The 14,364-nt window shown below is 44.4% G+C and overlaps 2 long non-coding RNA genes across 4 annotated transcripts; one reads left to right on the top strand and one right to left on the bottom strand.

Annotated features, from left to right (window-relative positions):
• Positions 1-108: 108 nt before the first annotated feature.
• LOC135093744 (uncharacterized) lies at positions 109-10,024 on the bottom strand. 3 transcript variants are annotated; one of them, XR_010263481.1, is made up of 6 exons: positions 8,897-10,024; positions 8,444-8,707; positions 6,994-7,250; positions 3,575-3,744; positions 2,719-2,811; positions 109-1,811 (listed from the first exon to the last, which is right to left on the bottom strand). It is a non-coding gene; the product is annotated as an uncharacterized LOC135093744 (long non-coding RNA). The 3 variants fall into 3 exon arrangements; XR_010263482.1 differs by having other exon boundaries at positions 109-2,811; positions 8,897-9,066; positions 9,268-10,024; XR_010263480.1 differs by having other exon boundaries at positions 109-2,811.
• On the top strand, positions 3,190-3,574 carry LOC135093745 (uncharacterized). Its single transcript, XR_010263483.1, has 2 exons — positions 3,190-3,330; positions 3,362-3,574. It is a non-coding gene; the product is annotated as an uncharacterized LOC135093745 (long non-coding RNA).
• Positions 10,025-14,364: the final 4,340 nt, after the last annotated feature.

Genomic DNA, 14,364 nt, shown 5'->3' with positions numbered 1-14,364 from the left:
TGGATTTTTTAGCACTTTAATTATTAGAGTTCTTCACCAGTCATTTTATTCGAGAGAGAGAGAGAGAGAGAGAGAGAGAGTCTAAATGAATGATAAAAAAAATAATAATCAGTTACAGTATTTTATTTATAAACAAGAACAATTCATGATAATAATAATAATAATAATAATAATAATAATAATATTTAAATACAAGGAGGAAAATGTGTAATAATAATAATAATAATAATAATAATAATAATAATAATAACAATAACTGCTTTTATCTTACTCACACAGATAAATAGTTTTATAAATAGTTTATTGACCATAAACATTGTGTACATACACACAAAATTAAATAGAACAGATAAAAATTTCAAAATGTAGTCAGTGACACACAGAAGACTGGTGACAAAACCTACTAAAGCCCATTAAATGATTGGGTGTCTCAAGTTTCCACATCATCAGTGGAACACTGCTTCTGAGCACTCAGGGATGGACAAGCTTTTCATGGCTTGTGTGAATGGAGACAAGACGTGTAGGGGATTTATTTGTTCTGTTTTTTCTTGTCCTACTCTCTCTTCCTCCCTCTTGACTCTTCCTTTGCTTCATCCTACTCTTTCTCTTGCTCATTCTTTCTCTCTCTCTCTCTCTCTGGACTTTTCAGACATAGCTCCTTATGATTTTTTGGCAATCCCAAACCTGTTGACAGTATCCTTATCTGAGAGCCAAGGAGACCATGCAGAATGTGGCAGCATACCTATCATTGGTTGCAGAAGCGTTTGAGCAGTGGAGTGATGGATGATTGTAGGAATGTGGTGGCACTGCTATCCACCATGACATTCATCCACATAACAGAACCATCTCACATGGTGCATTCAGCCTCAGGGAGAGGAACCTCTGTAGCCTTGGGCAGTAGCCCTTGGTCAGGTTTGCTCCAGAGTCAAACCTGCTTACCATCCGAGAATACCTTGGGGAGGAATGAGGAAGCCTTTTGCTCTGAACCCATGAAAATTGTTCAACCCTATAAGGGAAAAATATGAATGTTGAACAAATTGATGAGAAATGGAAGGATTAATGGGCTAAGTGTGTTGGATTACAGAGGGCTTTCTTTGAAGGACATTTTGAATGATACCATAATTTTGGCCCTTAGCCCAAGGTTGGATACTTCTGAACCGTTCTTGCATTTTTAAGCTAAGTAATATAAAATGCTCAATTAACAAAGGAAGGATAATGAAAAGATAAAACAAATCAGGAATTATATCAATTCATAGCTTTATCATACTCGTAGTTCTAAGTCATAAATACTACAAAAATTAGTCAATCTCTTCAGAAATAATTATAAGATAAGCTTTAATAATAAAAAGTATGTATAAATAGATGAAATGTTGTCACCTTCACCAATGCCGGCTTCTTGTTATTCAGCACATGCTTGTGCTTCCTGAACACCGGTCTCATACTGGATAGAGACAGTAATGTATGGAGGTTTGATGCAATACAACATTTTATATAAGGATAAAAACTTGCATAAACTTCCTGTTTGTGTTTTTCTACTAAGGTGCAATTGTTAGGTGAGCATTTGCAACTTCCTACACTTAAACCATAACATCCCTACTACAGTGGCTCAGAGCCACACCATCACTTGTTGCTTGTCCACTAGTAAATAAGTTTTTTGTTTGTTCATTCTCATTCCTTCCCTATTTAAAACATCATTCCATCTTGTCATGGCCTCTTGAAGATCTTGTTGGCTTCCTGTCACGACAGCGACATCGTCTGCATAGGCCAGCATGATCTCTTTATCCTCCCTTACACACACTTCCTTCAGGCATCTGTCCATGTATATAATGAATAGCAAAGGAGAGAGCATCAATTATTCAATTATTCAATTATTCCTCACACACACACATACACACACACACACACACACACACACACACACACACACACACACACACACACACACACACACACAGGTAATAACAATAATATCTACCCTATATTGTAATGCACATTTTCATAATCACCACTGAATCATCATCATCATCATCATCAATATTTTTTATCAATAATATTAACAGTATTTATATATGTACATAGCATTACTATTATTACTACACACACACACACACACACACACACACACACACACGTACATACACTCACCTCTTGGCAGGGGTGGTGGGGAACAGGAGGAGGAGGAGGAGGAGGAGGAGGAGGAGGAGGAGGAGGAGGAGGAGGAGGAGGAGGAGGAGGAGGAGGAGGAGGAGGTGGACGAGGAGGAGGAGGAGGAGGAGGAGGAGGAGGAGGAGGAGGAGGAGGAGGAGGAGGAGGAGGAGGAGGAGGAGGAGGAGGAGGAGGAGGAGGAGGAGGAGGAGGAAGAGGAGGATTAACACTGTGTGAGTGACTGACAGACTGACTAACTGACTAACTCACTAACTGACTGAATGACTGACTAACTGACTGACTGAATGACTGACTAACTGAGTGACTGACTGACTGACTCACTGACTGATACATACATACATACAGACAGACACAAGTACACAAGAATAAAAAATAAAATACATAACTGAAAAATCATTGCAATACACAGACAGACAGACAGACCAATGACAGAAAGACAGACAGATGGAGACAAACTAAACAGATAGATAGATAGTGAAATGACCACACAAAACACACACACACACACACACACACACACACACACACACACACACACACACACACACGCACCTGTTGAACATAGTAAGCTGTGGCACCAGGTTCAGACGGCCGCTCTACACAGCCTCGGACGCCTCCTGTGCCAACTCCTTGCATCGAACGAACCTGTGTAGACATGAAAGTAAGCAAGCAAGTGTTTATGGCTAATTATAATACTCAATATGCCAGTATCATCTCCAGCATCACCATCTGCTCACCACTGGGGACTCTCCTGGGGAGAGTTAGGAGAGTGAGAGAGGGGAGGGAGAGAGAGGGAGAGGAGAGGAAGAGAGAAGGGGAGTCTTGGAGATGGTTTGGGGTGAGTCTGGGATGGTCTGGATACATTGGGAATGAGAGAGAGAGAGAGAGAGAGAGAGAGAGAGAGAGAGAGAGAGAGAGAGAGAGAGAGAGAGAGAGAGAGAGAGAGAGAGAGAGAGAGAGAGAGAGAGAGAGAGAGAGAGAGAGAGAGAGAGAGAGAGAGAGAGAGAGAGAGAGAGAGAGAGAGAGAGAGAGAGAGAGAGAGAGAGAGAGAGAGAGAGAGAGAGAGAGAGAGAGAGAGAGAGAGAGAGAGAGAGAGAGAGAGAGAGAGAGAGAGAGAGAGAGAGAGAGAGAGAGGCTGTGAAAGGCTGGAAGAGGCTGTGAGAAGTTGGGATGGACTGGAAGTCCATCCCAACAGTTTGGGACAGTTTGGGGTGAGTCTGGAATGGTCTGGATACACTGGGAATGAGATAGAGTGAGAGAGAGGCTGTGAGTGGCTGTGAATAGCTGGGAGAGGGTGTGATAGGTTGTGAGAGGCTGAGAAAAGACAGTGAGAGGGTGGAGAAAATAATGGGAAACTGGAAAAATGAAAAGGAGAGATAGAAAGAGACACACAGGTAGACAGACACACCTGTAGGAAGGGCTCCTTAATATCCCCTTATCAGCTGGAGGGAGGGCTACAGGTAATAATCTTTTCTTCTTCCTTATCCGTGCCTCCTCCTCGTCCTCCTCTTCCTTTTCCTCCTCCACCTCGTACTCCGGAACTGGCGACCCCACCACCGGCACCTCCGACATGGCCTCCTGCGGGATGGTAAGGTAGTTAGGGAACTGTCTGAGTTAGCGTGTGTGTGTATGTTGGTTAAGTTTGGTTAAGTGTTAAATAAAGAATGGTACTCTATATTAATTTCAATATTTATCTACTTATTATCTGTATTTTGAAGATACATGTACCATTTGAACTGTAAACCTTTGTAATTGTCTGTCTCCTGCACACCCAGCTCGTCAACACCCCTGTGCCTGCAAACGGGTCACTGAACATTAAATAAACTTGTCTCAGTCCCCTACATACACACAAGTGGCTGGCCAAACACTGCATCAACACAAACAATGGATAAACAGTGGGAATCTGCTGGTCTGAGTCCCCTACATACACACAAGTGGCTGGCCAAACACTGCATCAACACAAACAGTGAATAAACAGTGAGAATCTGCTGGTCTGAGCCCCCAAAACACACTAGTGGCTGGCCAAACACTAGATCAACACAAACAGTGAATAAACAGTGGGAATCTGCTGGTCTGAGCCCCCAAAACACACAAGTGGCTGGCCAAACACTAGATCAACACAAACAGTGGATAAACAGTGGGAATCTGCTGGTCTGAGTCCCCTACATAAACACAAGTGGCTGGCCAAACACTAGATCAACACAAACAGTGGATAAATAGTAGGAATCTGCTGGTCTGAGCCCCCAAAACACACAAGTGGTTGGCCAAACACTGCATCAACACAAACAGTGGATAAACAGTGGGAATCTGCTGGTCTGAGTCCCCCTACATACACACAAGTGGCTGGCCAAACACTGCATCAACACAAACAGTGAATAAACAGTGGGAATCTGCTGGTCTGAGTCCCCTACATACACACAAGTGGCTGGCCAAACACTGCATCAACACAAACAGTGGATAAACAGTGGGAATCTGCTGGTCTGAGTCCCCTACATACACACAAGTGGCTGGCCAAACACTGCATCAACACAAACAATGGATAAACAGTGGGAATCTGCTGGTCTGAGTCCCCTACATACACACAAGTGGCTGGCCAAACACTAGATCAACACAAACAGTGGAATAAACAGTGGGAATCTGCTGGTCTGAGTCCCCCTACATACACACAAGTGGCTGGCCAAACACTAGATCAACACAAACAGTGGATAAACAGTGGGAATCTGCTGGTCTGAGTCCCCTACATAAACACAAGTGGCTGGCCAAACGACTAGATCAACACAAACAGTGGATAAATAGTAGGAATCTGCTGGTCTGAGCCCCCAAAACACACAAGTGGCTGGCCAAACACTGCATCAACACAAACAGTGGATAAACAGTGGGAATCTGCTGGTCTGAGTCCGCTACATACACACAAGTGGCTGGCCAAATACTGCATCAACACAAACAGTGAATAAACAGTGGGAATCTGCTGGTCTGAGTCCCCTACATACACACAAGTGGCTGGCCAAACACTAGATCAACACAAACAGTGAATAAACAGTGAGAATCTGCTGGTCTGAGCCCCCAAAACACACTAGTGGCTGGCCAAACACTAGATCAACACAAACAGTGAATAAACAGTGGGAATCTGCTGGTCTGAGCCCCCAAAACACACAAATGGCTGGCCAAACACTAGATCAACACAAACAGTGGATAAACAGTGGGAATCTGCTGGTCTGAGTCCCCTACATAAACACAAGTGGCTGGCCAAACACTAGATCAACACAAACAGTGGATAAATAGTAGGAATCTGCTGGTCTGAGCCCCCAAAACACACAAGTGGCTGGCCAAACACTGCATCAACACAAACAGTGGATAAACAGTGGGAATCTGCTGGTCTGAGTCCCCTACATAAACACAAGTGGCTGGCCAAACACTAGATCAACACAAACAGTGGATAAATAGGAGGAATCTGCTGGTCTGAGCCCCCAAAACACACAAGTGGCTGGCCAAACACTGCATCAACACAAACAGTGGATAAACAGTGGGAATCTGCTGGTCTGAGTCCGCTACATACACACAAGTGGCTGGCCAAATACTGCATCAACACAAACAGTGAATAAACAGTGGGAATCTGCTGGTCTGAGTCCCCTACATACACACAAGTGGCTGGCCAAACACTGCATCAACACAAACAGTGGATAAACAGTGGGAATCTGCTGGGTCTGAGTCCCCTACATACACACAAGTGGCTGGCTAAACACTGCATCAACACAAACAATGGATAAACAGTGGGAATCTGCTGGTCTGAGTCCCCTACATACACACAAGTGGCTGGCCAAACACTAGATCAACACAAACAGTGAATAAACAGTGAGAATCTGCTGGTCTGAGCCCCCAAAACACACAAGTGGCTGGCCAAACACTAGATCAACACAAACAGTGAATAAACAGTGGGAATCTGCTGGTCTGAGCCCCCAAAACACACAACTGGCTGGCCAAACACTAGATCAACACAAACAGTGGATAAACAGTGGGAATCTGCTGGTCTGAATCCCCTACATAGACACAAGTGGCTGGCCAAACACTAGATCAACACAAACAGTGGATAAATAGTAGGAATCTGCTGGTCTGAGCCCCCAAAACACACTAGTGGCTGGCCAAACACTGCATCAACACAAACAGTGGATAAACAGTGGGAATCTGCTGGTCTGAGTCCCCTACATACACACAAGTGGCTGGCCAAACACTAGATCAACACAAACAGTGAATAAACAGTGGGAATCTGCTGGTCTGAGCCCCCAAAACACACAAGTGGCTGGCCAAACACTAAATCAACACAAACAGTGAATAAACACTGGGAATCTGCTGGTCTGAGCCCCCAAAACACACAAGTGGCTGGCCAGACACTGCATCAACACAAACAGTGAATAAACACTGGGGAATCTGCTGGTCTGAGCCCCCAAAACACACAAGTGGGCTGGCCAGACACTGCATCAACACAAACAGTGAATAAACAGTGGGAATCTGCTGGTCTGAGCCCCCAAAACACACTAGTGGCTGGCCAGACACTGCATAGGCACAGATGGGGAGCTGGTTTGGCCTGACAGCACCCTCCAGTATTCATGTAAATTCTGGGCTACCATTTGCAATTCTATTTTGGGGAGCCACACCTCAGAGAGTCTCTTTTATTGAAGTTTTGTCCCCCCCCACGGCTGGCTGGCCTACATAACAAAATAAATAGATAATGTTTTTTTTTTTGTCAGTTAGAGGACTTTTTCATCTCTACCTGTTGAAATAAGATTATCTCGGAAAGTTTAAAAATGATGCATTACTACTACTACTTACCCTGAACAATACCTCATCCTCAGCATCAGAGGACGGCCCCTCCCCCTCCTCACTGACTAACTGTTGTTGTTGTTGCAGTTGTTGTTGTAACAGAATCAACCTCTTCCTCTCCCTCTCTCTCTGACGTGCCTCCCTCCTGGCCTCCCTCTCTCTCCTCCTCCTCTCCTTCCTCTCCCTCCTCTCTTGCTTCTCTCTCTCTCTCTTGCTGCTGCTGCAATCTCTGGGTCCACCATGTCCTCGTTGATCCTCGGGATTTGCTGCAAAAGGAGGGAGAGAGTGAGTGAGTGGAAGTGGGAGAGAGGATGAGAGAGAAGGGTAAAACTATTATTGTAAGAGAGAGAGAGAGAGAGAGAGAGAGAGAGAGAGAGAGAGAGAGGAGAGAGGAGAGAGAGAGAGAGAGAGAGAGAGAGAGAGAGAGAGAAATATGTAGCAGTAATAATAATAATAATAATAATAATAATAATAATAATAATAATAATAATAATAATAATAATAATAATAATAATAATAATAATAATAATATCAAACATTCTCTCTCTCTCTCTCTCTCTCTCTCTCTCTCTCTCTCTCTCTCTCTCTCTCTCTCTCTCTCTCTCTCTCTCTCTCTCTCTCTCTCTCTCTCTCTCTCTCTCTCTTTCTCCTAGTGCAACCTACACTCATAAATTATTTCTTGCCCCAAAAAAGCTAATTTGGAATAAGACAAACAGTAACAAGTCCGAACATAGCAGTGGATCTTAAACTCCTAGAAACTGGAGACATTACTGTATTCCAGACCTTGGCGTTTGTATACAAAGCTCTTAATACAAACACAAGAGACACGGGCTCATGATATTCAGTTAAGACAGACAGGTAACTTGAGGACACCCTTCTGCTGAACCTCCCGTGCCCAACAGAGTGTCGTCTCACGAGGAACCAAGCACTGGACCCGGCTCTCGGACACAGTTAAAAACAAACCATTACATTCCTTTAAATTACTGATAAAACAACACTTAACAAGTAATTATTCATTGTATTTATTAGTTTTCAAATTGTAATCAGCTCTACTATTATAAACATATGTAATTGTTTGTAATTTGTAATAGTTATTATTATTATTATTATTATTATTTACTTTTGTTATTGATATAATTCTTTTTTGCATGTATCTATAATTTGATTGGGTTAAAGTTATGAATTACTTACTAAATAATTATGTACTGTCTTTTTCTTTTTTTTTTCATGATAGCTGAATAAAACACTGGTCTTAAACCTTAGTGTAAAATATTCATTAGTCCACAAAGACCTTGTGCTCCATGGACTGGCCATCACATATCAGAATGTCTATATACCAGTCTGTCTGTATATATTAACACCAATATATATCATTTAATCAATCAATCACTCTGTAAGGAAAATATAGACAAATAAATACAATAACAACAGATGTATATACACTCTCTCTCTCTCTCACCTGCTGAGGAGGGAGATAAGCCAAGCCACAGCTAACCCAGGTGTGTGTGGCCCACCTCCACCTCCCATCACCCCCGCTGGCAGCACCGCAGGGGGGCAGGAGGGGGTGAGGGATGACTGGGCAGGGGTCACAGGGAGAGGGGTGGCTGGGGCAGGGGTCTGGGGCTGGGGTCGGGGGAAAGCCTGGGACTCCGACCACTTGCATGACCCGACCAACTCCAACGACTTCTGCCCCTAATACCTGCGTGTTGTCAGCTGGAACAACCTGAGAGGAAGGAGGTGCTCAGAAGTAGTAGTAGTAGTAGTAGTAGTAGTAGTAGTAGTAGTAGTAAGATTGATTTTCTATCTCTGTCTCTCCTTTCTGTATGTAAAAAACTTTCTCTCTCTCTCTCTCTCTCTCTCTCTCTCTCTCTCTCTCTCTCTCTCTCTCTCTCTCTCTCTCTCTCTCTCTCACCTGTATGACATTCCCTGCCTGCACTATCATGGGGAAGTGGGGCTGCGGGGCTGAGGCATCTTGGGGCAACACCTGAAGCATGTTCCCCATTTGAATAACCCTTGTTGTGGCGGTGGTGGCAGTGGTGGTGGTGGCGTCAGTCCCCTCGGCTGCATCGTAAGGTACTGGAACTGTTGGGAGGAGGGGGGTTAGTTTGGGCGGCCACGCCCCGGGGACTTAGCCTTGGGAGGAGAGCGTGCCCAAAGGGGGGCAGGGACCGGTTCTTGTAGGGGCTGCGGGCACACGCGGGAGGGCGGCCCTGGGGAGAAAGCTACTAGATTCGTTCAAAGCATATCTAAACCTAACAGAACACTATTTACAAATAAACCCACCTGTTATAATTAGCTTGTGCAACAGTTTGAGGGCGAAGGTAAGGAGTGAGGAGCCACTGCTTACAGGGATAGCCCACTGTCCCCGGGAAGGTAGCATCCTGCAGGTACATGTTGTTCCTCAAACATCAGTTTGAGTGCTGACTTATCTAGTATTCTTGCATCGTTGACTGAGCCAGGCCACCTTGCCACAATGTCAAGAATCTTATAGTGAGCATCAAATACTACTTGCACATTTATGCTGTGATAGCGTTTCCTGTTCACATATACATGTTCATCGACATGAGGAGACACAATTCTTATATGAGTACCATCAATCACTCCCACAACACCGGGAAACTGAGTTACTTGCATGAACTCTGCCTGTTTTTGCTGCACTTCACGCTGGGTGTGAGGGAAAGCCACGAACTGGCAGATTACTTCTGGGTCAGCCAGTGCATCAATTGTCTGTGATATTGCACGGCTGATAGTGGGCTGCGTTGTTCCAAAATCATCACAACTGCACTGTTGCATTTTTCCTGTGGCTAAATATCGTAATGTGATGGCCACCATCTCAGGGGTCAAGGCTCTATTTCTTTCAGTTTTACTTTGCAGCTTGTCTCTCACTATATCAGTCACTGCAACAATACCAGCACGGTCCAATCTGAATCTTTTCAGTAACTCAGCATCGTCGTACTCAGCGAAAATATCTCTTCTCACTCTGTAGGTGCGCCGCTGACGTTGTTGTGCCGCCTTCCTGCTAACGGCTGGGTTCATCATGCTCTAAATAAAAATTCCACCTACCTTTAATAATCTGCTGGAGGTAACTTGTGGAAAGAGAAAGAAAAGTGCATTATTTTTATGCAATAATATTTTTAATTTTTGAACTTGAAAATGCAATATACTTTAATTCAGAGATTTAAAAAGTGAACATACGTTTTAACCCCAGCGGGTGCTGTAAACAGTACGTTGGCGGTTCACACCAGTTCAGAAGTAAGGTATCTTAAATTGCACTCGACAATGTTGTGAATACTTTAAAATGCTTGAAGCCATACTTGATGCCTTCCATAACGTGTAAAGTAAGAAGTTAGCCTGTGTTAAAAAGTGGGTGATCCCTGCAGATTACCAAGGCATCCAGTCTCCCAGCAAGTGCCAAGAGGCATTCATTCAATGCTCCGCTGACACCAATTTGCCCAAAGGTATGCATTATATGTGGAAAGTACATTACGTACGGTGTAGAGGTGGTTGTCTAGTGATATAAATGGTAAGGTGGTGGTGCTGGTGATTGTGATGGTACTACACTGTTATTACCGTATGTCAGTATATTGAGGCTTGATATCACTTTTATTAATGTGCCAGTATTTCATTACCTATCTTATGAAATAACACTAGCTCTTGATATATTCTTTTCTACAAACCTTTAACAATAATTGAAACGTTTTTTTTAAATTGAATTCAATGCCTTTTCTTATTGATGAAAATAGGAAATAATTATGGCTACCACTGGCTAGACACGCCATACCTTGCCTTGAGTTTAGGTATGGTTAGGTTAGGTTTGATATGGTTGGGTGTAGTTAGGTTAGTTTTGGGTATGGTTAGGTTACAGCAAGTACAGTTAGGTTAGTTTGGGTGTAGTTAGGTTTGGATGTGGTTAAGTTAGTTTAGGTATGGTTAGATTACAGCAGGTATGGTTAGGTTAGTTTTGGTGTGGTCAAGTTAGTTTAGGTATGGTTAGGTTACAGCAGGTATGGTTAGGTTAGTTTTGGTGTTGTTAAGTTAGTTTAGGTATGGTTAGAACCTTGGACAAAAAATGAGGAACATCACTGAACCAAAAGATTTTTATTTATTTATTTATTTATTTATTTTATTTATTTATTTATTTATTTAATTTTCTTTTAATATTTCAATGAAAATTAGCAGTATTACTTATATCTGTCAACTTTCCAAGAGGGTTAGAGAATGCCTCAAGCCATTTGTAAGATAAGATTACACGTAAATTGCTTGGTTTAAGAGAAACTGGCATGTTAGTAAAATGAATCTTTACTGTCATGTGAATGAATATTTATAAATGCAAAAAAGTTTAAATCTCCAAGAACAACCTGTGTTTTACAGTAATGTGGGTAGCCCACATGGGACCCATAAAGTAGCCCACAAAACACCCACATGCCTCCCATTATCCAATGTTGGCTGGGTATATATATATATATATATATATATATATATATATATATATATATATATATACGAGGTGTGTCATTAAAGTTCCAGGACTGGTGCCACACAAGTTTTATTTCACATCCCAGGCTACAAACTATAGGTTATCTCCTTCGAAGTAATCCCCCTGGCACCGCATGCACTTGTCCATCCTTCTCTGCCAGGCTTGCATGCACTGCTGGAAGGATTCTTGCGGGATGCTCCTCAGCTCCGTCGTCACGGCCTTTTTGATGTCGTCCGCATCATCAAAACGGGTCCCCTTCATGACCTCCTTGAGCTTGGGGAAGAGGAAGAAGTCGCACGGAGCGAGGTCAGGTGAGTAGGGCGGTTGCTCCAGCACGGCGATGTTCTTCTTGGCCAAGAACTCTCTGATGCTCAGGGCATTGTGAGCAGGCGCATTGTCGTGGTGAAGCAGCCACGAGTTGCCCTGCCACAACTCCCGCCTCTTCTCGCGCACTGCACGAAGCAGACGCCGCAGTACTTCTTTGTACACATGTTGGTTGACTGTCTGGCCCTGTGCAAGAACTCGCAGTGGACGATGCCCCTCACATCGAAGAAAGCGATCAACATGACCTTGAAGCTGGACCTGGACTGCCTTGCTTTCTTCGGCCGTGGCGACGCCGGACTCTTCCATTGAAGGCTCTGGCGTTTGGTTCTCCGGGTCGTACTCAAATACCCAGGACTCATCGCCGGTGATGACTCTCCTGAGCAAGTCTGGTTCAGTTTCCAGACGCTCGAGGATGTCCTGACACACCTGCATGCGTCGTCCCTTCTGGTCATCGTTCAGGAGTCTCGGCACCATCTTCGCACAGACTTTCCGCATGCCCAGATCTTCAGTGATAATCTTCCACACGCTGTTGTGGTTCATGCCAAGCTCATCTGCGATCTTTCGAACAGTCAACCGACGATCGTCACGCACCATCTGCTTGACAACGCTCAACATTGGCCTCATTCCTGCTCGTTGAGGGTCTTCCACTCCTGGGGTCATCTTCCACGTCCTCCCGGCCCTCTTTGAACCTCTTGCACCACTCAAAAACACGTGAGCGTGACATTGTCTCATCCCCGTACACTTTTTGCAGCATACCCCAGTGCTTCTGACGGCGTTTTCCCCCAACTGCACCAAAAACTTCAAGTTTGTTCGCTGTTCAGCGCTCATTGTTAAACGACCTGCAACAGAGGACATGATTTTAAAAGCACGTAAGAAAAAGATTAGTGACTGTAGAGGGTTGGGAGCGCAGTTGTATACTCCAGAAGGATTACTTTGAAGGGGAAATATGGTGGTTTGTGGCTTGGGTTTGAAATTCATCTTTTAGGACACCAGTCCTGGAACTTTAATGACACACCTCGTATATATATATATATATATATATATAGATATAATATATATGAGGAGGCAGTAGACATCTGCCTAAATGATAATTACTACCAGTGAGGTCTAAAGCACTGTTCAGGGGGTGCTGTGAACTTATCATTAAACCCAGCTGTGACCTCGCTGAACGTTTTCCCTTTGTGTCTCACAACACAAGGGGGCAGTCATAGCCTGCCCTCTAAAGACAACTCTCTTCCTCCACACAAAACTACAAGCACCTAATAACACACACACCCTTCACTCAAAAATTTTAAAATCATCGTGGCGACTCCTACACCAGCCTCGTAGTCCCCATCTGGGGAGGGGACCATAAATGTCCCCAGGTCAGACTGCCTTTCTGTCAAAGACCCTAAGTGTCTTGACACCCCCCCTCAACTTTTTCTTCATTAACTTCTGCAACATTCGCAGTCAAAGATCTAATTTTCAATCTGTAGAACACCACCTCTCCTCTTCTAAACCTCATCTTCTTTTCCTCACTGAAACTCAGGTGTCTGAGGCAACTGACAGTAGCTCCTTTTCTGTTCCCTCTTACTTTCTCTATCCTCATTTTCAGTCCAAAGCTGGATGCTGCGTTTATGTGCGCAATGATTTAACCTGCTCTCGTGCCCACGCTCTTGAATCTTCTGAGTTTTCCACCATCTGGCTACGACTACAGAGTCACTCTCATACTAAATTTATCTGTGCTGTATACCTCTCACCTAACTCCTCTGATTATAAGAAATTCTTTAACTACTTAACTTCCAAAGTGGAGCACATTCTGACCCTCTTCCCTTTTGCAGAGATCTCCATTCTTGGAGACTTCAATGTTCACCACCAGCTTTGGCTTTCCTCTCCCTTCACTGACCATCCTGGTGAACTAGCCTACAACTTTGCTATCCTCCATGACCTAGAGCAATTGGTGCAACACCCTACTCGTATTCCTGACTGTCTTGGAGATACACCCAACATTCTTGACCTTTTCCCCCAGCCTCAGCCCCAGCCCCAGCCTTTTCATCCCAGCCTCTCCCAGTGCATCCTAGCCTCTCCCAGTCCATCCCAGCCTCTCTCAGTGCATTCCAGCCTCTCCCAGTCCATCCAGCCTCTCCCAGTCCATCCCAGCCTCTCTCAGTGCATTCCAGCCTCTCCCAGTCCATCCCAGCCTCTCCCAGTCCATCCCAGCCTCTCTCAGTGCATTCCAGCCTCTCCCAGTCCATCCCCAGCCTCTCCCAGTCCATCCCAGCCTCTCCCAGTGCATCCTAGACTCTCCCAGTCCATCCCAGCCTCTCCCAGTCCATCCCAGCCTCTCCCAGTGCATTTCAGCCTCTCCCAGTCCATCCCAGCCTCTCTCAGTGCATTCCAGCCTCTCCCAGTCCATCCCAGCCTCTCCCAGTGCATCCTAGCTTCTCCCAGTCCATCCCAGCCTCTCTCAGTGCATTCCAGCCTCTCCCAGTCCATCCCAGCCTCTCCCAGTGATAATAAAGCAATTTGGATTTAGGAAAGGGAGATTGTGTGTTACAAACTTACTGAGTTACACTTAGATCTATAGAAAACTGTTATCA

The sequence above is a fragment of the Scylla paramamosain genome, chromosome 43, assembly GCF_035594125.1.
Source record: "Scylla paramamosain isolate STU-SP2022 chromosome 43, ASM3559412v1, whole genome shotgun sequence".
In the NCBI taxonomy this organism is placed as follows: Eukaryota; Metazoa; Arthropoda; class Malacostraca; order Decapoda; family Portunidae; genus Scylla; species Scylla paramamosain.
The sequence above is the reverse complement of the archived record's forward strand: the minus strand, read 5'-3'. Positions and strand labels throughout refer to the sequence as shown.